This window comes from Eubalaena glacialis, chromosome 1, assembly GCF_028564815.1.
Source record: "Eubalaena glacialis isolate mEubGla1 chromosome 1, mEubGla1.1.hap2.+ XY, whole genome shotgun sequence".
NCBI classification, from domain to species: Eukaryota; Metazoa; Chordata; class Mammalia; order Artiodactyla; family Balaenidae; genus Eubalaena; species Eubalaena glacialis.
In genome coordinates this window covers 80,568,877-80,592,967 of record NC_083716.1, presented here as the reverse complement: position 1 = coordinate 80,592,967, position 24,091 = coordinate 80,568,877, and the positions used below count along the sequence as shown (strand labels likewise).

Here is a 24,091-nt window from a genome sequence, read left to right as displayed (position 1 = left end):
AAACACACCTCAGAATCGGAGCTTCCCCCATGGTCAAAGCTGAAAAACTGACCGGTTATGAGAAGCACAAGTTTCAGAAGATTAAAACTGTGTCAGTGGCTCAGGAAGATCACAGGTTTTATGGCTACAGGAGCCTCAACCTCAGAAGATCTTTTGTGAATTTGCTAAAGGAGACCCTGCAGTATGTGTCTGGTAGGCTGTGTTGTCAACAGCAACTACTCCCAGCTGCTGTATGATTATTTCTGGTTACGTCTCAGTGTGGGAGAAATAGAGTTGCTTTTGTGCTACTATGAGTTAAAGCAATTCTACAAAAATTAGGAATTTAAAGTATCTAGGATGGGGGCTTCTCTGGTGGCACAGTGGTTAGGAGTCTGCCTGCCAGTGCAGGGGACATGGGTTCGAGCCCTGGGCTGGGAAGATCCCACATGCCGCGGAGCAACTAGGCCCGTGCACCACAACAACTGAGGCTGTGCTCTAGAGCCTGGGAGCCACAACTACTGGAGCCTGAGTGCCACAACTACTGAAGCCCGCATGCCTAGAGCCCGTGCTCCGCAACAAGAGAAGTCCCTGCAATGAGAAGCTTGAGCACCGCAATGAAGAGTAGCCCCCGCTCGCCGCAACTAGAGAAAGCCTGCGCAGCCGCGAAGACCCAACGCAGCCAAAAATAAATAAATAAATTAATTAATTAAAAAAAAAAAATCTAGGATGACCTATACAGCTGTGAGACAATCCTCGATGAATATTCCTTCTCCCAGCTGAGTTAGATAAGGTGGTGATCGAGCTTTTACTATTACTTATTCGTTTTTATCCTTACTAATAATTCTAGCAATAACACCACTTTCTAACACGTGGCTACCCTTTTCCTAGTCCCTATAATGTGTCAGACATGGTATTGAGGCACTTGCTGCAGAAGACATCTCGTAATCCTTGCAGAAACCTGGCGGAAGCTTTATTCTGACTTCAGGGAAAGGAAATTGGCTCAGACAATTTGACTGACTTGGCTCGTGCGCCTTGTACAGATTCCACTACCTGAGACCAAGAAGTTGTGAAGAGAGGGCAGTTGAGCTCTTTTCAGCCAAATCTTAAAAACAGTCCAGGGAGTAGCCTTTTTTTCACATTAGCCCATGCAGCACAGAGATAGACCCCCGGCCGCCCCTGCACCTGGGCGCCTCTGGTTTCTTTGTGGCCCCCTGTGTGTCGCAGGCGTGCTTTGTGGCGTTCCACAGCTGGCTCCCTTTAAGACTCAGAGCTGTGCATCCAGAGCCACATGAGAGTGATTGGAAAAATTAGATAAGAACAAGTATTTTCTTGCTTTGATTTTTTAAATATTCTTAAGCTTTGAAAACATAATTAAGTTTAATTCGTCTAATGTTGTCAGGAAGGGCAATCTTTTAAGGAGGAAAAAGAAAAAGCCTTCCATGTAAAGATATTTGAGATCTGATAATATTTCTACCACGTCCTCTTGATTAAAAATTTAAGTGAAAAACAGTGTATAGGTTCTCTCCTTCCATCATTTTGACAGTATAGCATATGTTGAAAACTAGCTTTAATATGCCTATATATATTTTAAGCCAGAGACAAAGTTACTTTTAAATGTCAATTTTTAGTAACGACGTTCATAGGATAGTATTATGTCTACACTCTAAAAGGTTGAATGTGTGTTGAAACAAAGCATTTGCTTTATATGGACAGAAAGGGACCCCCCGCCCCCAACCACTACCCCCCAACACACACACAATTTGTGGTACCTTAGGTCAAGGTGGAGAAGCTGATGATACGTTTTAAAGAGGGTATGCAATTAGAACCACATTGGCATTTTGGCGGTTATTTATTTTTCCAGGGTGAACGTGCTTTCAGAAGTTGCCAGTGGTTGCTAGGCAGACTTCAACAAACACGAAGGACATTACCCAAGCGTCCAACCTGGCTGGTTTCTCAGTTTGAGTTTTGTGATCCTGGCTCAAAATGTAGTCAACTCTATTACTGTTTGAATTTGGAATACAGAATTTTGCCAGCAGTCACATTGTCATTTGAGTCAGTAGTGAAGTGAGTTTTCTCCCCAGGAGGCCAGGTGGCTGACTTGAAGTAAGGGTGTGCTGTCCAAGACTGTGGGCCAGGTCATTTGAACCGCCTCAAAGGTGAAGAGAAACTATATAAAGAAAACAACGCCATCTTGCCAGGAGGAGTGGCCTTTTCCTTTGGTGCTCTCCTTTCTGATGACTGGATTTTCCTGCTGGAGATATGCTGGCTTTTTTTTTTTTTTAAATCTCTTTCTTCTGGCAAATGAACAAAATTTTCACACACCCAGGTACACTTAAGTCCTTTACTTAAGCAGCTTTTCCAGATGAATTTGGGGCAATGCCAGTGAAACTGAAGAAATACATGTTTTTCTGGACTAGTGATTAGACGTGCAAAGCTGTTGAAAAGTAATTGTTGAACCATAGGTCTGTACATTTACTTATCTTTGTTTTTGTTTTGCACTGACTCTTCGGGCCAAGAATAGTACTGTGCTATTTACTATGAGATGGAAAATGTAGACCAATTACGAAGGCTAAATGTTTCAAAGACAACACCTTTTAAATGTGTCAGTCATGCTGGGGGCAAGATGCTGATAAATATAACTTTCCACTTTCCCAAATAGAGTCAGTATGCACATTTGGGATGTTTATAAGAATGTGAAATATGAAATTTACCTTTACCTGTAAAAGAAGTATATATGAATAACCCATTGGGCTAAAATGCTCCATAATACACAAACAGAATTAGCTTTACCATGCTTCCTGGTGAGGTATGACTATCATATATCCTTCCAAAAAGGCTTAGGGTCTCGCAGGCTGCCTGCATTGTCTGTTTGGATATCATTACATAGAGGTGAGGCTGTGGCGATTACTGTAAAGATCGACATCCTTCTGCGTATAAACGCTCATTGCTAATAACCCTTTTTAATTTGGCCTCATGTGTCTAGAACATTTTGACTGAGACTCGCATGGTATCTGTGCGCCTCTTGCACAGAACCTCTTAGGAAACTCACAGTGGAAGTAATGGAAGTTCACAATTGTATTTTAGGCCGTGGGAGACACTTCTGTGAAAAAGGCAACAGGTAGTCCTGCCTTTGGGAGATACAGGGTCTCTCTTGCCTTGTCTGTTTTAAGGAGTTCACATGTTAGTTTTAAATACAACAGAAAATGTTTCTTTTTATAAGTTTATATTCTATTTGGAGAAATAGCTTTTTCTTTTTTTTCCCCCCCCCCAGTAGAAATGCTATGTACTCGTTGACAGAAAAAAAGAGTGCAGAGAATTACAGAGCAGAAACTAAAGAAAAGCCACATTCCTGCCTAAAGATACTACATGCATGTTGGAAGTATCTCTCTAGTCATCTTCCTGTCATAGATAAGCCTATATATATAATTTCATTTCATTGTCATTGACTCTGCCAAATAGTCTGTATTGTGTTTTTTATAGTCATCAACTTTTCTTGTTCATAAATATCGGTTTACAGTATCCTGTTTGATGATCATGGAATCACTTAATAATTTTCTCATTAGAATACGAAAATGTTTTATTTAATTAGAAAACTAGCATTAAACGTTGAATATTTGTCTATAGTAACCGTTGAAAGAGAGGATGCCAACTTTCTGCTGTAAGAAGTTTAGTTTATAAAAGCATGGAAAGGATACCGTTTTAGGAAAGAGCAGAAATGTCAAAATCTCTTTGCTGCTTTAGAGAATCAGAAATCCTTGGCCTTTAGCTTAGTTCAGAAATTTGAAAGAACTTAAAGATCATTCATGAGTTTAGGAAGTATTTTAATACCATAAAATACTAGTTATCTGGAATCCAGAGGAATGCGTCATAGTGGTTATAGTATCAAAGACTGTGAAGGAGTGATTTTTCCCAAGGTGACTTTCCACACTCCTGAAAACCATCATCTTCACCATAATCTGTGTCTTTTGGCTTGTCAGCACTTTGAAAACATAAGACTTTTCCAAGTCACACAACCCTCTTTGGCTGTTCACAACTACTTTTATGTCTTGTTGATGGGGTATAAAGGATTATCCCTCACCATTACAAGAATGTGTGCTTAAGGGATTTGGGGAGTGCTTTCTCAAAAAAAGAAAAAAAGAGTGTGTGTGTAATCATGGGAGAGAAGCACAGCTCTGCAAACGTGAAACTGGCTGAAGTTTTCTCCAGCTCCCTTTGGTGCTTTGCTTTGACCAGAACTACAGAGAAAAGTTGACAAATGTTGCCATGATTGACTGATTTTATAAAGTGTTGTAAACTGTTCTGAGGACACACTGCATTCAGCAATGTATTTTCCAGAAATCACAACATTTTTTCCCCCAGCTTTAGGGCACCTTGAGTTCTTTTTCAACTTGATCTAGGGTCTTCATGCCTTATTTTAATTTGAAAAGGTTTTCAGAAATAAACATGGCACAGCCAACTGCATTAAAAAAACACTTTTCTTATTCAGCAAGCCACGAGGACATCTTGAAAGGCGGTGTCAGCTCTTTTGACTGAGACCTTCTACAGTAGAACATGGTTGAAGTCATCTGCTGTAGGAGTGTGTGGTACTTGGAGGTTTTAGATACTCACAATATACAAAAATATCCCAGGTTGCGCGTGTGCGCGCGCGTAACTGCCAGAGCGCTGAGGGACAGAATGGCTCATTGCTGTTGGAAATCCTCTCCATTGTCTGAGGATAAAGCTACTTGTTACTCTTGCCTTTCCTCCTACTCAAGATGACTTCTGATCTCTTTGCTTCTCTCTTTCCTTTTTGCTTTTCTTTTTTTCTTGGTAGTTCCACTACACGAGATTTGAGTAGGACCTTTTCCTGTTACCCCACAATTGGCAACTAGGACTCAGATTGGAGGGCTCTGTGGCCCTGGCACTCTGAAGAGAGAGTCAGAAGAATTGCCAACACTTGAATCTGTACACTTCTTCACATTTATTAAGGGGTGGCAGAAACTGCTGTTAATACCAGCAGCCACCATGACAAGCCACCCCTCTTCCCTGCAAACCCCCTACCCAATAAGAAGGTTGAAGTGGGAAGGAAGAGTTAGAGAGTCATTGGGCATGTTGGGCCGGTGGGAAATGGGGGTGGTCCCCATAAAAACAAGATGATCCCTTGGGAGAAGGGTCTTTCCAAGGAAGTCTCTCATAAACATTGGGCATGTCTGCAAGAGGAAGACTAGTGTCTTATTACCTGGTGGCATAATTATGTAAGCAACAGTCTTGCTGATGTGCCCCAGTGTCTGTGTGAGATTTGAAAAGAGCACTGGGGAGAAACTCTCCCAAAGTTTACTGTGGGTCAAGTTGATACCACTGAAGGTAGTTGGGTTGGAGAGCTGTCTCTCTGTTCACCCACCCATGAAGCCTGATCGCTAGGTGAGGAGAGCCCAGCATCTAGAGACCACTGGCTATTCTCCTGGTGTCGGTGGGTAAGGAGACATGGAGGATGTTGGTTTTCTCATGTCAAGGAAGTGTGCAGTGGAATCCTCATGGCTGCCTCTCGAAAACTCATATAGACTCCCCACAGGAGAGCCACACCTGCAGACCTTCCCTGAGAGGTTGTCAGCAGCTGGTTAGCATTAGTCAGAGAAGCCCTGGAAAGCAGTGGTGAGAGGATTGCTGATGCACCCAGGTCAGTAAGGAGGCGTTTGCTTTTTCTTTCATCCTTTTTTCCCCCCTAACTAGCTAATCTGCACTGGCATATGCTGCACACTTTCCATGTGTTATTTCATCTGATCCTCCCAACATGACCCTATGATATAGGTTCTATTATTGTTCATATTTTACATACACAGGAAACTAAGGCACAGAGAGATTTAGTATTTGGAATTTGGATCGAGGTGGTCCGGCTCCCAAGGCCATGCTATAACCACCATCTTGTCATACCATCTGAGGTCAAAAGATGTGACTTTCAGTTTTTTACTGTCACCAGCAGGAAGAAATACATTTTACATTCTGACCCAGTACACACCTACATAAAAATAAATAAATGGAAAAAAGTTAATGAAATGACGTTTACGTGTAATACAACCTGAATTTTTTCTGTTCTTTTCTGTTTCGTTAAAAAAATGCTAGTTACCACCTACTGAGTAGATGCTCTGGAGCTTAGAAGAGGTTTGGAGGGAGGAAGGAATAGCGCCCATTCCCTGTGTGCCTTCTTTCTGTAGCTCTCTCCTCTCCTCTCCCCTGTCCACACCACCCGGAGTTTCCTGAGCTGTAAATCTGGCTGGTCACGGAGAGTGGGGTTAACAGAGTTGGTTATGAGAGTGGAGAGTTACACTGCACTGGACTGAGTTTCTAATACTGAAAGTGACCAGAAATTGATGGATTCTTACCTTCCTGGTAAGAGATGGGGAAGAGGGATTCCAGAGAGCACAGTTGAAAGTAGTGATGTCGGGGTTCATGTTACTGCCCCCGCAATCCGTGATTTCTTTGTGAGCTGGTTATATCAGCCTTTGACTGAATGACAGTGTGAGGGGCTTGCAATTCAAGTAGGATGACTTTGTCCTCTGTGGGTCTTGCCTGTCATCCATGGAATATAGGCTATCCTCTTCTTATTCACTGCTAATGTGGGGCTATTGGGGTGCTGATTTCAGACCTCTATCTATTTTGTATTAGTAGCCCAGAGCAGATTTTATTGAAATGACTTATTTTGCTAGTTCAGACTTATTTATGACTGCATTTATTTCTTACAGCACATCATATTCATTCATTCCTCCTTGGTTTATAATTTATTTTCAATAAAACTCAGCCTCTTTATATCCTTTTTTAAAATATATCCTTTTAATAAGCTTTTGAAGTCAACCTGGAACTCCCTTTGTTAAAAATAAGTCAAGATGAAAAAATGTCTCGGTAGGAAAAGATGAAACCAATGGCAGTTAGTCCTTGAAAAAGAAGTACAAGTGTTAATGGCAAAACTTCTGTTAGAGTTCATTGAATCATGCTTTCTAGAGACCAAAAAATTACTAGGCTCCCTCTTCACCCCACCCCCAATTTACAAATTACTTCTGGAGGCGATGAAGAATGCCTGCCTTGAACACTTTCCAGGCTAAAATGATTGTGACCAGGCTCTGAGCTTTGTGACCTTAATCGCCCATTTGTCTCAGAGTTGGAGTGGAGCCAGACTCTTCTCTAAGGGAGGTTTTGGCTTTCTTCACGTGTACTTCTGCACCCCAGTGAGATGGGTTGTTGGTCTCTCCTTTACTTGGCTCTAGGCCATCATCCTGTACTGAGAGTCTATGAACAGAAAAGAGCCACACATGCCAGTATTGTGGAGGACAGCCACTACATCACAGACTGGACTTTTGATGAGGAACTGCTGGGGAAATTGCTTACAGATCTCAATACCCGCAACCTTGGTGCTCCTGCCCTGAAAAATTGGCATACTTTTTAAGCTTTATGGACACTGTTGAGTAGTGTACAAATGTGGTTTCTCTCTTCGCTTGAGGGAAGCAGGGATCAAATTTGCAGCCCAGGACAGTGACCATTCAAGCCCTGTGGTATGAAATTCTGTGTCCCTATCCTTCCCTTGGTTTTATTCTTCTCCCATCCTAGTTTTCCTTCTGGGATTCTCTCGATTCTTCATGGGATACTTTTGTTTCATACGTGCTGTTTAATAAGACACCTCCAGTTCTCATCGTGAATCACGTACATCCGGAGTGCCATTGCCGAGTAAATGTAACGTGTGTTTTGAAAGCTTTAGCTTTGCTTATCTACTGCCTTAAATAGTGGTTGTAATTGAAAACAAGTTATGGCTCCAAATTTATAGTGGGAGAGCAGGACCACAGCTTTTCTGCAGACCTTGAACTCTTGTTCTACGTTTGGCAAGGGTAGTTGTGACTAAGATAAAAGTGGATTTTTCTTGAGATAGCAGGATGAAGATGATTGAAAGGTCATCTTAATTACTCAATAGAGTTAGCTGATATGAGATTTTAAGGAACCATCCACAGGGCCATTCCACATTCAGTAATGAATTGGGACAGAAAGCATATTAAAAAGTCATACTTGGGAATTCCCTAGCAGTCCGGTGGTTGGTACCCTGCGCTTTCACTGCCGAGGGCGCAGGTTTGATCCCTGGTCTGGGAACTAAGATCTCACAAGCTGTGCAGTGCCAAAAAAAAAAAAAAAAAATCATCATACTTAATATCTCAGAAGAAGCAGGTGGAGTGTGAGGTGTTGATCCTGAGAAGCAAGAGAACTGTTAGCCAGTGATGTTACTTTGAGAAGCCGTTTTCCCTTTTCTAAATTAGTCTTCCCCTCTATAAAATGAAGGAGCTAGACAAAACGAACATAACTCTAAAGTTCTGTGATTTTCCAAATGCAGTTAAAATAGAACCTTGAAAAGAGCATTCACCATCACAACGTGTGTAAGTAGACATTTGGGAGTCCTGAGATTTGAGGCCCTTAGTGGTGGCTGAATTAACTTTAATCCTCATACCGTCATTGCAGTCTCTTGGCAGAATGATCGGCGTTCAGACCCAGCAGACAGGTGTTTTCCTCATAATTTGGAGTAAAGCAAATGGAAGTAATTGTGTATGCACACACATGCACGCAGCTGTGATTATAAGTTACCAAGAAGGTTACTTACTCATAGTCATATTCTTGGTGAGTTTTGATATGCCCATTGTAGCTATTTAATAAGCGTTGATTGTTCTGACTTGGAATTTTATAGTATCGTCCATTAAAAATGGTCAGTTACATAATGCCTTGCTACCTTACCTCAGAATTCATTTGAAAACATTTTATAAAGACACACCATTTTAACCTTGGAGGAGACCTTAGAGTCTGCCTTGTTAAACGTTTTTGTTTTATGATTTTGGGGAGAAGGATGTTGAATGTGGTTATTGTCTGGCAGGAGGTAGCTGGTTTTTATTTACTTATTAAAGAACTCTTAAACATATTCTATACGTTGGGTAGAAGAGGACAAGCACTTTGCCTAGCACATAGTTGGAGCTTAGTAAGTGTTAAGTTTTTTTCCTCCTTAAATGAGTGTTTGCTATTAGTGGAAGGCTTTGTAATTTGAAATCTGTACATAGGGAGGCTGAACACAGGTTTCCCTGACAGCCTGTTACATACACTAGAACATTTGGGCCATGCCAATAAAGATTTTAGCCACTAATACAAGAGACAAACAGGAAACTAATAGACTAGTCACAGTAATGCATAGTTACAGCCTTAGAGCTAATCATTGAGTACTTTCAATAAGGTTATTGAAATGTTGTATTTAAAAGGCTGGTTATTCTCTACAATTTGGTGTATATTTAGTCAGGGTGAATGATTTTGATGATTTGTCCTGCTAATAGTAGCTGCTATATTTCATGTAAGAGATTGTGTTTTCACTGAGATGGGCAGACACAAACACTTGGCCCGGAGTTTGGGTAAGTAGCCAGAAATAGTTTGGGGATTCATAGAGTTGTCTCCAAAATTCCAGGGGTATTGCATCATCTTCATGGGTCTGGTTAGTTTTCAGTTCTTTTTGAAACTGAGCCCCACTGGTGGGACAAATGTTCAGGGACTCACGCCCACACAAAGATGGTGCACCCCAGAGGCAGTAGCGGAAATTGAAAGCCCTTTTCGTAAGCATTGAACTACGCACTTCTCTTCTGAAGGGACGCTTTATTTCCGTGAAAACGTTGTTCAGCATTTCTTCAAAGTTTGAACTCAAAATAGTCCAGCATGGAAAACGCTGGAGTCCAGCCTTCATTTGCCATCTGTTCAATCCACAGGTCTGTTTGAATCAGGGTACGTGTATCCTTAACCAAGTGTCACCGTCCCTGCTTTGTTCCAGCAAGTACATGTTTAGCCTGTATAGATTGTGACTTCAGTGAGAAAACATAGTTGTTTAAATCGTAGAAGTCCTAGTAAGTTTGGTCTTTCAGAATTCTTAAAGTTCCTTGATCTGAGAATACAACTCTAGAATGAATGAATTAAAGTAAATGACATCTCCACACACACTGCCAGGACTACTTCCAACCTTCAGTTTATTGTAGACGGTTGACTGCATCTGGGTGTACAGACAATTTATAATCTTGACAATGTCTCCACCATGACTTACCATGTTAAACATTTATCGAGCATCTATTGTGAGCTAGACACTAACCTGGGCCTTGGATTTGCCTGTAATTTAAGTGCCTCTGCTTTCTGCACTAGCCTCACTTTCCAGCCTCTTCAATTTCAGCTTTTGTATGCTAATCATGTGCTGTTGCCAAATGGGCTGCTAGCTGCTCCCAAATGCAACAGTCTTGCCATTTCATCTACCTGAATGCTCTCCTTCTATCCCTCTTTTTGCCTATTGATGGATTATTCTTGAAAGGCCACCTGCCTTGTTTTTTTAGTGAAGTCATCCCTGATCACGGGGAGCTGGAACTGATCCTTACAAATGTGCTATATGCACCATCTATCCCTCCTTGGAGTTTTTGTTTGCATGCAACACTGCATTGCAATATAATAGACATGCTGTATCCAGATAAAGGCAGAGGTGCTTGTTTTTGCATTTTTGATATGTTTCAAAGGAACATGCACTGTGGTAATTCTTGTGTCCCAGTAGGAGCTCAGTGTCATTGAATGAATGCACATTCCTGTGATTTAAGTGGCCTCCACTTAATGTACACAGTGATTTTGGAGAAGAGTGGGTCTGGGTCCGTGAAAGTTACCTTAGTGCTGGAGGATTTCTTGAAAATAAAACAGTTCTGTGTATAAGTTAATTTAAATTTTGGCTTAATTAATATGCTTACAGGATTCAGGATTCGAAACATACAAAAGTGCACATACGAAGTTAAAAGATCTTCAGTCTCTTTTCCCTTCCCAGCATGTAATTAATATTTCCAGTTTTGCAACTTGCCTTTTGTCGTCGTTTAACAATATATCTGGGAACTTATTCCAGTTGAATACATAAAGATGACCCTTGTTTTTTCTTCCTGCTGCATGTTACATGTTATTACGTTATATGGAAGCAGCGTAATGGTTCACCTGTCCCCGACTGGGGAACCTTTAAGTTGTATACAACTATTTATTGTAACAGAGATGAATTTTCAGGCATTTGCAAAACTAGAGGAGGAGGGAAAAAAAACTAGAAGAAGTATAAGATCTTGAACAAAGAGAAGGGTATTCTTTGAAGATAGAGACAATTTTAATAGGTACAGTTTGTTTTACATAAATTCTTCTTTTAGTGAACAAAATAACAAAATTTAAGTTTTAAAGAGCCACTTAAAAACCCATTTGGTACAAGTAGCTCTTAGTTGAATATGCTTCTTTTTGTTTCCAATTTAAGTTGATATTTTATTTATTTCCAAGGACTCTATAGGCAAATAATGTTTGTAATAATTTATATCCTTATCTGAGATCAAATTTAGTAATTGTTTTGAGATGTAATAAGCATTTGAGAGGTTAAAGACTTGCTTTCCCATCACTATTAATATTTTACTTACAGTTTTCTTAGTGCTGTCTCTGCTAATAGTAGCCACCTCTTCGCTTGTGTTGGAACTTTGCTGCTTAAGATAGGAGGTTACAGTTATTCAGGATTGCTGTCTTAAAGAATAGTTTTCAATATATGGATTATGTTCTGCATATAGACATGTGAGTCTCTGCTAAATAGAATAGCTTGAGCACCAGTATCAACCATTTATTGAGCAGTCACTGTGTGTCATAGAGAGCTAAGTAGGTGGATTCTCCTCGGAGCATTAAATACTGGCCCTGGATTCTCCCCACCCAAAGATTTAGTTGGTGGAAGGGGAAGCTTGGGGTGTTGGGCTTTTTTTAACAAGCTCCCCAGGGGATTCTTTGTTAATAGAGTAAGTTTTCCTTTTAAATAATGTTGGATCTCCAAAAATGTTGCCAAGAACTCTTACACTCCTGTCACCTAGATTCCTAGTTGTTAACCTTTCACTGAATTTTCTTCCCTTTTTATTAACCTGTGTAATGTAATCTTTTTTTGAAATAATGCTCCATCACCCTTAAATGCTGTGGTGTGTACCCTCTCCAAAGAAGTGCCTTCCCCTACATACATTCATATTTGTAATGACCCTGTAGTCTCCTTCCCCCTTCACCACCATGCTTCCCCTTCACTGCCCTCCCCCCTCCCTGGGCTGTTAGATTTGCACTCTATCCCCTTTCCTGCCCCACTTCCTTGGGTGTCAGTGTCACCATGCTGGGAGGGTCAGACAAAGGAAAGTAAGGGAGGATGGGAAGGAATGGAAAAATTGTCTATCAGCCATCAGGAAATCAACATTTTACATAAACCACCATACAACCCACACACCCTGTTCAAATTTCACCAAATGCCCCAGTAATGTCTATCTTTCCCTTTCTGGTCCAGGATTGTATATATGAACATAGGTTGAATTTAGTTGTCATACGCATCAGTCTTCTTCAGTATGGAACCCATTCCTACGTCTCTTCCCTGTTTCTCATGCCCTTGACAGACCATTCATTCTATAGGGAAACCCTCAACTGGGATCACTCAGTGTTTTCCCATGACCGGACTCAGGCCATGCGTTCTTGGCAGGAATGATGCCAGGCTCTTTAAAGTGTTATCAGGTCAAGAAAAATACTGTCGGTCTGTCCCACCACTGGTGGTGTTAACTGTGATCACATGTTGAGGTTGGGGAATGCTGAGTCTGTCCACTGTGCAGCCACCATTGTCCCCATTGTATTTAGTTATATTTTGTGAGGAGATGTTCCCATATTGTGCCAATATCCTATTCTTCATCACATCTCCGCCTGTAAGCCCTAGCATCCATTCATGACTCCTTCCTTTTTAGACTACCACTTGATAGCTGCTGAATGGTGATTATTTATTTTCATGATCCCATCTACATTTATTAGTTGACATTCTGTAAGAGCTTTCTTTTCTTCCTTATCTGTCAATGAATTTATCCATTTAACTTAGTATGGATTTATGAATTCTCATTTTATTCATGGGTTTTACTCTGATAATTTCATTATTCTGATACTCAGATTGTCCCAGATTTGGGATCTTTCACGTTGACCCCTGTGTTCTTTTGACAATTTCCCGTCATTCCTTGAGCATTTTCCTACTTTCAGGCACAAAAAGATGTTCCAGGCTTATCTTGTACGTTCCCGACCCTGACCCCAGCCCTTGTTCTTTTGAGTGGAAGATGGTAGCTAGAATCATGATCTGGGCATCAGTGGTGCTGTTGTTTCCAGGCCCTCTCAGCAGGCAGAACTAGGAAATATATATGTGTCTACATTCATACACACATGTATATCTATGACTATTTCTATATTTATCTGTCTGTATAACTTTAGAAAAATGAGTTTATTCTGATAGTTCAATTTGTAATCCAATTCCTCGGTATTCTTTCTAGCCTTCCTTCTCCAGAGATTGAGAAAGCTGGCTTCCATTATCCGCAGTTAATTAATTTTATGCCCAATTAATTAATTAATTCTGCTTAATGTAGCCAATATTCCAGCCGCTTAGAAATCCTCTTTTCTGCCACCGTTGTGCTCCCCCATTCTCCTCTCATCCTGGCAGCCAGGCACGCTGCCACCCATGTCTCTGCATGGCATTCCCTCCCCGTCACGGTCCCACTTCCTCAGATTTCAATATCTTCATGCCAGGAGGGAGGGAAAGGGAATGTAAAGAGAGGACCCCCTCCACCCCCGCTGTGATTTCATGTGCTGTCAATGTTGAAAATCACTGTATTTAACACATTTCATACGTTATGTCTGATTTAAATATTTCAAACCATATATTCTTTTCTCATGAAGTAGTTGAGGTTTGAGAGATGTATCTTTGTTATCAGCTTGTCTTTTTCTAATTTCTTCCATAAGTAGAATAGAGATAAATTCTTATTAATTGTGAGACTCTAGCAGGGTATTGATAGCTGGATTTTATTCTGATGTTTTTAATTTCCTTTGTGGTAGTAGGATGTGGTTTCCAAAATGGCCTGATCTGGTATATTGGTAGCAACCTGGTACGGTCAATGTTTTTAAGGGGGGAGATGCTTTTCTTTTCTTTTTTTAAAAAATGTTATTGGGGTATAGTTGATTTACAATGTTGTGTTAGTGTCAGGTGTACGGCAAAGTGAATCTGTTATATATATACATATATCCACTCTTTTTTTTTAGATTCTGTTCCCATATAGGTCATTACAGAGTATTGAGTAGAGTTCCCTGTGCTGTATAGTAGGTCCTTATTAGTTATCTATTTTATATATAATAGTGTGTTCATTTTTAGAAAATTTTATTATTATTTTTAAATTATTTATTTATTTATTTTTGGCTGCGTTGGGTCTTCGTTGCTGGGCGCAGGCTTTCTCTAGTTGAGGCGAACAGGGGCTACTCTTCGTTGTGGTGCACAGGCTTCTCATTGTGGTGGCTTCTCTTGTTGCAGAGCACAGGCTCTAGGCACGTAGGCTTCAGTAGTTGTGGCACGTGGGCTCAGTAGTTGTGGCTTGCAGGCTCTAGAGTGAAGGCTCAGTAGTTGTGGCGCACGGGCTTAGTTGCTCCGCAGCATGTGAGATCTTCCTGGACCAGGGATCAAACCCATGTCCCCTGCGTTGGTAGGCGGATTCTTAACCACTGTGCCACCGGGAAAGTCCCTAGTAGTGTGTTATTTAAATGTGTGACTTTACAAGGGCTCGGATATTGAGCTTGGATTTCTCTCTTAGTCTCTGAAGTTCTCTCATGCTTCTCTCTGCTTCTGCTTTTTCACTAAATTCAGAAGCACTGATATCAAGATGGTCCCATGTCTTTTCTCCCTTCAGTTTAGAAATGGCATTTTAAAGAGGTAACGCATCTCCTAGACAAACCCCATCCCTTTTGGGAAATCTGGAGGGAGAAGTAGTTGGGAGCCAGTGGCCTAGATTATAAAAATCAAAGCCCCAAACCTGATTATAGTCAGAAGAATCCTAGGAGTCATCTAAAGCTAAGTTCCGTTGCTTTGTGATTCATGATGATCTAAGGCTTTTCATCTGTTTTTCATTTTCTGCAGATTGTTACGTTGGTTGCTATTATCGACAGTGTTTAGGTTTAAACAATTAAAATCAAGGTATAGAGTTACCTACGTATGCTGTGTTCAGATTTTGCTCATTTGTTGGCATATATTCATTCTGCAAAAGTTATATGGCGCAAGTTTACTTCAGATGATCTCTTACATAGTGGAAAATATCTGAAGTCAGTTGGAGGGTAACAGAGCACTTTATGTAAAATTTCACTTTTACTTAAAAAATTGGATTAAGTATTATGGAATTTATATGAATTTCAAATCTGATATAATTTAGATTTTAAAATATTAGGCTTTGTAGTAGCATTCATTTGACTAAAGATTAAATTCCATAGCTTGAAGATTTCGTATAGTTATAAATGATGAAGAAATCAAGAAAAAGCATAAAAATTAGAGTAGAGTTTGAAGAAAAAAATTGGAAACAAAGAGAACTAAACTTTTAACTTTGAGAACTTGCATATTTTGGAATTCTAAAAAATTGTTAGGAGCAAGGGATAAAAAAAGTTTCGTCCCTTATGTTCTGAATTTCTGTTCATTGTGTTTTCTCTGTGATGAGGTTCTTTGTGAGACTCATCGTCCTACAGCTCTGTTGTCTTGGTGTGTGGGTGGTCCCTCCAGGCCAAAATGCTGTCCACACAGTTCGTGGAAATAATCTACTAGAAGTGTATAAATGCCCCAATGGCTTGTAAAAAAAAATATTAAGATAGTGTTAAAGCATGAACTTTGAAATTTTTTCCTAAAGTTATCTGCATGAATTATGCCACATAAAATTGCTTCTTCAACAAAAGGATATTCCATTTGATTTTTCTGATTCTGGAAAGTACATTAATTTTTTTATAGGTATATTCCATTTTAAAATGCCTCAATGAAATAAACCTTTTAAGAAGGATTGTCACATGTTTTCCACTAAGGATAAAGAAGGAGGTTAAATATAAGGCTTTTAACTAAAAACGGGAGTAATTTTGTTGTCCTTTAGTTCTTACATTAGAAATAGGAAACCAGAAGTCAGCTAAGTCTCCATAGCAATCATCTCTGTTTATGAGATGAATAACACATTTCAGTCTGGATTTTGGGAAGAATTCTTGAAAAGTGAAAAAAAGTTAGCCCAAAATATCTGGTGTTTTGACTTGAAATTCAGTCATTGATTATTTTGCATTACAATGAGAAGGTGTGACGTGACCACTGATTACTTTTACAGCTCTCCTATTTGAATTCTTGTCTGTGGGAACATAGAAAAAGAACGATTTTGTTGATTATACTGCAGTTTCATATGGTTAACTCTAATGTATAATAAATTATGATAAAATACAGGATATTTGTAATGATCTGGTAAGAAGATGGAGAAGATATTAAGAGTTCTGACTGATAAACATTGTCAACACATATGGAAAACCTGGATCATCAGTTACTTTTCCGAAAATTCAAACATGTGCAACTAAAAGAACCTCTTTTTTGTGCAGTGTCTAGAGTACTGCCTGCCCCATTATAGGTACTCAGTAAGTGTTTGTTGAGTAAATAAATGAAAGATATTTTTATTCGTAAGTTGGTTTTGAAAATTCAGTTTATAAGTTTTAGTTCAAAGAGCAGTTTCCTTCCCCTCAGCTTCCAGCACCTGACAACCCCTGATCTGTTTCTCTCCCTACAGTTTTGCCTTTTTCAGAATGTCATTGAATTAGAATCTTGTGGTATTTAGTCTTATGTCTTCTTTCACCTACAATAAATCTTGTGAGATTCATCTCGGTGGTTGGGTATATCGGTAGTTTATTGTTTTTGTTCCGAGTCGATGTCTGTTGTATACTTCTTTTTTGTTGTTCATTCACCAGTCCTTAGGCATTTGAGTTGTTTACATTTGATGGCTGTTATAAATGAAGGTTCTATAAAATTCACATACAGGTCTTTGTGTGGACATATGTTTTTGTTTCTCTTGGGTAAGTGCCTTGGAGTGGAATTGCTGGCTCATATGGTAAGTGTATGTTTCACTTTATCAGAAACTGCCAAATTGTGTTGTAAAGTGGCTGTACGATTTTGGCTTCCCACCAGCAATGCATGAGAGTTGCAGTTGTTCCACATCCTTGTCAGCATTTGATATTGTCCATCTTTTTAATGTTAGCCATTCTAGTGGATACCTTAGTAATTTTTCCTTGTGGATTTATTTACATTTTTCTGATCACCAGTGTTGCCGAGCAGTTTTTCATGTGCTATTGGCCATTCATGTGGCGTCAGTGTCTGTTCAACGTTTTGCTAACTTTTTATTGGGTTATTTATTGAGTAGTAAGTGTTCTGTACACAGGCCCTTTGTTGGAGATATGTTTTGTAAACGTTTTTTCCCAGCCTGTGGCTTTGTTCTTAAAATGCATTTTAAGCATTTTCATTTGACTCTTTTTATATAATTTTCATCTCTGTAGTAAATCTACCTCCCCCGCTTATGTACACGTTGATCATTTTTTTTCAGTTAGATCCTTATCATATTTATAACGTTTTAATACCCTTAAATACTTGATACTTAAGAAAATCTGGGTCATCTTGGAGTCTGGTTCTGTTGACTATGTCATCTACTAACAGTGGCTCTATTTTTTTCATTTTGTGTCTAGTAATTTTTAAATTGAATGTCAGGTATTGTGTGCTAAAGGACAACGGAGACTGAGGTAAATAATATTAATATCAGTAAATGGTAACTTCTCTTTTTCCTTCAGGCCCTTAATGTAGGTATTTGTGTCACTATTGTCAGTAGTTGAGCTGAATTTGAATTTTGTTGTTGCTATATTTACTATGAGTACAAAACAGGCTTCAAATTTCCCCAGTGGTGGCCTGCTGCTAACTTGAGCTTAGTATGAGGCCTGGGGCGCAGGAAGGTTTTCTCAGCGTTCCTGAGCCACCTCGATTTTCAGGTCAGTACTGCATACCTGGGCCGCAGGGCGCTCTCTGTGTTCTTGCCCCTTCCCCTGCAGTAGACTGCTGTTGCTTGTTACTTGGTTCAAGGTTCACAGTGGGGTAGAGGGTGAGTTGGTATTCTCCCTTCTCCCTCAGCCTCAGTTTTAGGCAGGCCCTCTGTGCCTGAGCCTCAGGAAATGGGCTTTCTCAGTGCTCCTGCCCTCTCATTTTAATTATTTTTGAAATCTGTATGATTAATTTTGATAGTCTCTTGTTCCTTCAACATAGTTCTGATAAATTCTTTTACATCTTTCAGCATAAATGGTCTATGTCAATTATTATAATATCTGTATTATTTTGGTGGTCTTTTTCTGTAGCTTATTGTTTCTGTTATTCCTCACTACTCATAGGTTTTCCTCTCACATCTTTAGTGATTTTTTTTTTTGATTGTGAGCTCATGTTCATTGGAATTTTATCCATGAGATTTTTTTGAAGACTATGTTTAAATCCCTTTGCTCCAAATAGTATTTGTCTCTCTGTCTGGGAGCACAGCCTTAGCCTAAGGCCATTTTAAACTAATTTGTTTTGTTTGTGAATTCTGTCACCAAGGGTGCATGAATATAGACTTGTGTTTAAGAATTCTCAGGGGATAGCGGAGGGAGGGGGCGGGAGGTTGGGGTTAGCAGATGTAAGCTTTTACATGTAGACTGGATAAACAACAAGTTCCTACTGTACAGCACAGAGAACTTTATTCAGCATCCTATGATAAATCATGATGGAAAAGAGTATTAAAAAAAAGAATGTGTATGTGTATAACTGAATCACTTTTGCTGTATAGCAGAAATTAACACAACATTGTAAGTCAGCTATACTTCAAAGAAAAAAGTGTGAACACTGCTTTATTCTTTCAAAGAAAACAAAATTTAATCAAAATCCTATTTCCAAAACAAAATAAAAATCTAATTTACTAGGGAAAGAAAAAAGAGTGACGAGTTCACGTGAGGTCTGAGGAGTCAAATTTAACAGAGAAACTGCTTATAGGAAACTTGAAAAATGAATTTGAACTGCTAGATGAATACACTCGAGAAAAAAACGCTGTTGATAATGTTTGTTGTACTCTGGTGTTGTGTCTTTGTCCTGGGCAGTGGGAAGTGTGCTGCTTAGAGGGGAGTCCCAGGCACACTGCAGTTCTTAACTCTGCTGGTCGTACAAACAGAACCATGAGCTTAAAGCCACCAGCGGCCTTGGGCTTGGACAAAAGGAAATGCTGTTTTAGATGCAAGCTAGTATATATAGGGTGGATAAACAACAAGGTCCTACTGTATAGCACAGGGAACTATATTCAATATCTTGTGATAAACCGTAATAGAAAAGAATATGAAAAAGAATATATATATGTATAACTGAGTCACTTTGCTGTACAGCAGAAATTAACACAACATTGTAAAGCAATTATACTTCAATAAAATTAAAAAAAAATTATCGGGGAGACTTTCTCTCTTTTCCCTTGTTCCACCAAGGAAAAGCCAGGCACTCATCACCACGGTCCATCATTAAGGGGGAGTTTTATTTTATTTCAACCTCTGGGGCTTTATGTGAGTGTTTTTGATGTGAACTTTATTTTCTATTCTCTGATCGTGGTGTGTTAAAATCCAGGCTAAAGGCTACCAGGTAATAATGGACATTTCTGTGGCAAATGCTTACTCCAACTTCTTCTTATCTCTTTCTTTATCATTTCTGATCTCTAAAGAATTTCCTTACATTCCAAAATACATTTTTATTTTTTAAGATGTTTTCTACTTAACTGGCTTTATCTGAGTATCCGGTTTACCTTATTGCTGGAAGTGCAAGTTCTATATGCTATCTTCTCATCCCTCTTGCTGTAGCAGTTGATAAACTGTGTCATAATCATGTAGTTTTGAATCCTTAGCCAAGCACAGAAAAGGTGGGAGGAGGTAGTATAAAGACTTTTCATTCCGTTTATATTCAAGTGTATTTGAGCCGGAGACACATCATCAGTATTTATTAGCTGTGTGACACTGGGCAAATTACCTAGTTTTTGAGTCTCTTTCTTTACCTGTTAAATGGGATAGTAATGCCTACCTTTTACAGGACTAAAGACCTGATTAAATGAAGCAACCTACAGAAAACCTCCCACTTGGCGTTTCCCATATTAGGCATTCAAATGTTAACCTCATGCTTCCTCTCAAATACCCAGTGAATTATTCAGTATACGCTTGTTTTTCCCTTGAGTTCCCCTCTGCAAGGAACTTAAAATACAAAAATCTCAGCCATTTGCTCCTATTTGCTCCTGTCTTCTCTATTTAATATTTAAGCTCCTTTGACAGATATATTGGAAGTGATAGCTTATTCTGCCTTTTCAATAATGAACTAGAAAGAGAGGTACACAATTTAGGCCAGATGGAAAAATCTCAATTCATTGCAGCTTGACAGTTTCAAGGAAGGCACAGATGACTACTTGCCAAACTAGGATTTTATTTTCTACCTAATTGCGATGAGTTTTGTACCTCTGTGGATTATAAACAGGATACAGAAGAAACTACTCATTTATTCCCTTTGGCCTTCTAGTTCTTTAAGAGCTAACTCGCAAAGAATGACATTTAAATATAGCCTAGACATTACAATTTCTCACTTACTATTAATAATGCTTCTTTACCAAACTTTTTTAAAAAAATTTTTTATTGGAGTATAATTGATTTACAATGTTGTGTTAGTTTCAGGTGTACAGCGAAGTGAATCTGTTATACATATATCCACTCTTTTTTAGATTCTTTTCCCATATAGGCCATTACAGTGTATTGAGTAGAGTTCCCTGTGCTATACAGTAGGTCTTTATTAGTTATCTATTTTATATATAGTAGTGTGTATATCTCAATCCCAATCTCCCAGTTTATCCCTCCCCTCCATCCCCTGGTAACCATAAGTTTATTTTCTACATCTGTAACTCTATTTCTGTTTTGTAGATAAGTTCATTTGTACCTTTTTTTAGATTCCACATATAAGTGATATCATATGATATTTGTCTTTCTCTGACTTACTTCACTCAGTATGACAGTCTCTAGGTCCATCCATGTTACTGCAAATGGCATTGTTTTGTTCTCTTTTATGGCTAAAATTAACATTTCATTGTATATATATACCACATCTTTTTTTTTTTTTTAATTTTATTTATTTATTTATATTTATTTTTGGCTGTGTTGGGTCTTTGTTTCTGTGCAAGGGCTTTCTCTAGTCGTGGCAAGCGGGAGCCACTCTTCATCGCGGTGCGCGGGCCTCTCACTATCGCGGCCTCTTTTGTTGTGGAGCACAGGCTCCAGACACGCAGGCTCAGTAGTTGTGGCTCACGGGCCCAGTTGCTCCGCGGCATGTGGGATCTTCCCAGACCAGGGCTCGAACCCGTGTCCCCTGCGTTGGCAGGCAGATTCTCAACCACTGCGCCACCAGGGAAGCCCTATACCACATCTTCTTTATCCGTTCCTCTGTTGATGGACATTTAGGTTGCTTCCATGTCTACCAAACTTGTTACTGTGAAATCACCATAATGATTTATTTATTTTTTTGTAGTGAAGATGTGAGGCACTTGAGGGAATTTTATGAAGTCAGTTCTCATTTGTTCACTGTAATCATGAAAAAAATATAGCAAAAAGTGGAAGTAGTTTTAATTTCTCTGTTCACGATGTTTTTTCCTTTAAAAATTAGATGTGTTGTCAAGTATCAAAACTTTTAAGTACTCTTTTAGGGTAGGAGAGCTGTTCCTTTTACTGCCTTCTTGTGGAATGGGTGAAGAAGAGTGAAATGGGACCAAGGCATGGAAGACAGGGTAGAGGTGGAGGAGGGGTGGGGGGAGAAAGAAGTCTGGGCATCCAGCATCAGTCCCTCAAAAACCAAATTCACCTTTTAACGTAATGGAAATGTTTAGTTGAGTCTTTTTATTTTGCGTATGAGAGAATAGAGTGTCAGAGAGGTGACTTATAAATATATAGGATTTATAGCTAGTTAATGACAAAACCAGGAGCGAAGGATACTCCTGACTCACAGCTACATGATCCAAGCAAGCTTTTTAATCTCCCTAAACTTCCTCTTCAAGTGTTAAAGGGGATCACGCCTGCTTTATACGGTTACATGGATGAAGTGGAGCTCGTGTGTGTGTTTATGAAGTGCTGATGTATACCAGGTGCTCCATCAATGTTTTTTTCCTTTGTCTCATCTTGACTTACTGTAAATTACTTTTTGGTGTGAACATAATAAGTAGAAAATTGGCAGTAAGCACAGAATTAAATATTTTATGGTCTTCCACTTTTTAACAAAATGCACAGGGTGCAGACTGGAAGTAAAACTTCTTTTGGAAGATTCCCTGAATCATTTTAGCTTGAGAAAATGGAGTTTAATATCATCTTTAGATGCTCTAATTTCAGTCAGTGCATATTATTGCCTTGGGTCAGGTACACCAATTTATACAAAAAGCTGTTGTAACGACTTTTCCTTGCGTTTTCTTCTGTGAAGTCCTCTTGTTGTGGGCTTCTGATCTTCACCGAATGTCCTTATAAAAGAAAGGGAAAATATCGATAAAGTTTCACACTTCAACTTTCTGCTCAGTGTTTTTCCAGATGAATTCACAGCGCTCTGAGTCTCACCTTTAGGTCTGACCCTCGTCGCAAACAATCTTGACATTTTCCTTTAGCACAACAGCCTGTACCCCAGTAGCCACATTTGAGCTTTACATGACTTCATTTGCCCTTTTAATGAACACACATTCCAAGCATTGCATCAGTTTAAATGGCTGGCGTGTGTAACTCGACATTCTCTTGTTTGGGAAAACTCAAGTTTTATTGATGACATTGAGTCCTGGTGTTTGTTTACCCCATTTATTGAACGCACTTTGCTTTGGGCCAGTTTCAGTATGCAAACCAGGACCCATCAACTTGTAAAATAAGATTTCTCTTCCCTCTCTAAAACTGGGGGGTGTAACTAGTTCAGTATTTTTCCTGATCAGACCAGAGAAGAATTTACAAACTGAGGACTTGGGACCAGACTTGTGCTCACTTAGCTATTTCTTTTTCCTTTACTTTAACAATGGGGCTCTAAGAAGAGATAGTGGCTAGATGTTTTCTTGAGGGATTAATAAACCTTTCTTTCAGAGTTTAAAAGGATTATCAAAAGTTTTGTACAGGAAAGGTCCAAGCTGATAGCATGTGCAGTAAGGAAAGCTACTTGTCTTATAATATTCCCCAGACTATATGTTAAAAACTTCACTGCTGAAAATGAGCAATAAATTATAGTTTCCCAAGCAGTGAGTATGTAATTAAAATACTTATGCTACTAAATGAAAACTCTTTTCATATATAGTATTGACAGTAGTGCTTGCCACATAAGAAGCTTTCTGGAAGGATTGGTTGAATAAATGAATGAGAGTTGATATTGAGTGTTTTAATTTGTTGTTGGTTTTGAAAATACAGTTTAATTAAAAGTTTTAATTAAAAGGATAATTTGAGCTAGGGCTCAAGGTGTGGCCTGTGATCTGTTAAAGTCAACATCATCACTAAGTCTCCAGAGAAGAGCCTAGGAGAGGAAGATGGAAAGAGGTTGGCTCCACAGGAAGGATTTTTCCTCTGCCTCCTTCTCTACCTGCTGCTTCAAGAAAAAGGAAACACTTTGACTGTCAGTCACTCAGGCTCTGACCAGCATGGTGTAGATCCTGTTGTTTGACAGAAGGGCTTCCATCCGGTCATCAGCTACAGCATCCCACTCATGTCAACATCTCCTTCACCCTGTCCACCATCCTGGAAGTGGATGCACAGCTTCAACGGATGACGTCGTTCCTGTGACTAAATAAGATCTCATACAATCCATTCATCAGGTGGAACCCAGAGGAATATGAGGGCATCAGGAAGCTCAGCATGGCAACTGAGAGCCTGTGGCTTCTAGATACCTTTGTTGAGGAGTTCATGGATGTGGATCAGGTACCTACAGGTCTCATGGTTTATGTCAACGGTGAAGGTCCATCAAATACGAGAAGCCACTGTGAGAGGTCCCCATCTGTAACCTGGACATCTTCTGTTTCCCCTTCGATGAACAGAACTTCACACTCCTCTTCGGCCCTTTCATCTGAACAGGTGGCCATCAGGCCCAGGTCCAGCCTCTGCATGATGAACCTTCTGGTGCCTGGTGGTTTTCTGTTTGTCATCAGTGCCTTCAGCTTCCTCCTGTTGGCAGAAAGATGATGACACTTCT

The 24,091-nt window shown here is 39.5% G+C and overlaps 1 protein-coding gene and 1 pseudogene across 3 annotated transcripts in view; both read left to right on the top strand.

Annotated features, from left to right (window-relative positions):
- BICC1 (BicC family RNA binding protein 1) overlaps positions 1 to 24,091 on the top strand; it is a 302,947-nt gene that overhangs the window by 125,564 nt on the left and 153,292 nt on the right. The gene's annotated exons all lie outside the window — the stretch shown is intronic.
- On the top strand, positions 30 to 23,969 carry LOC133092280 (5-hydroxytryptamine receptor 3C-like; annotated as a pseudogene).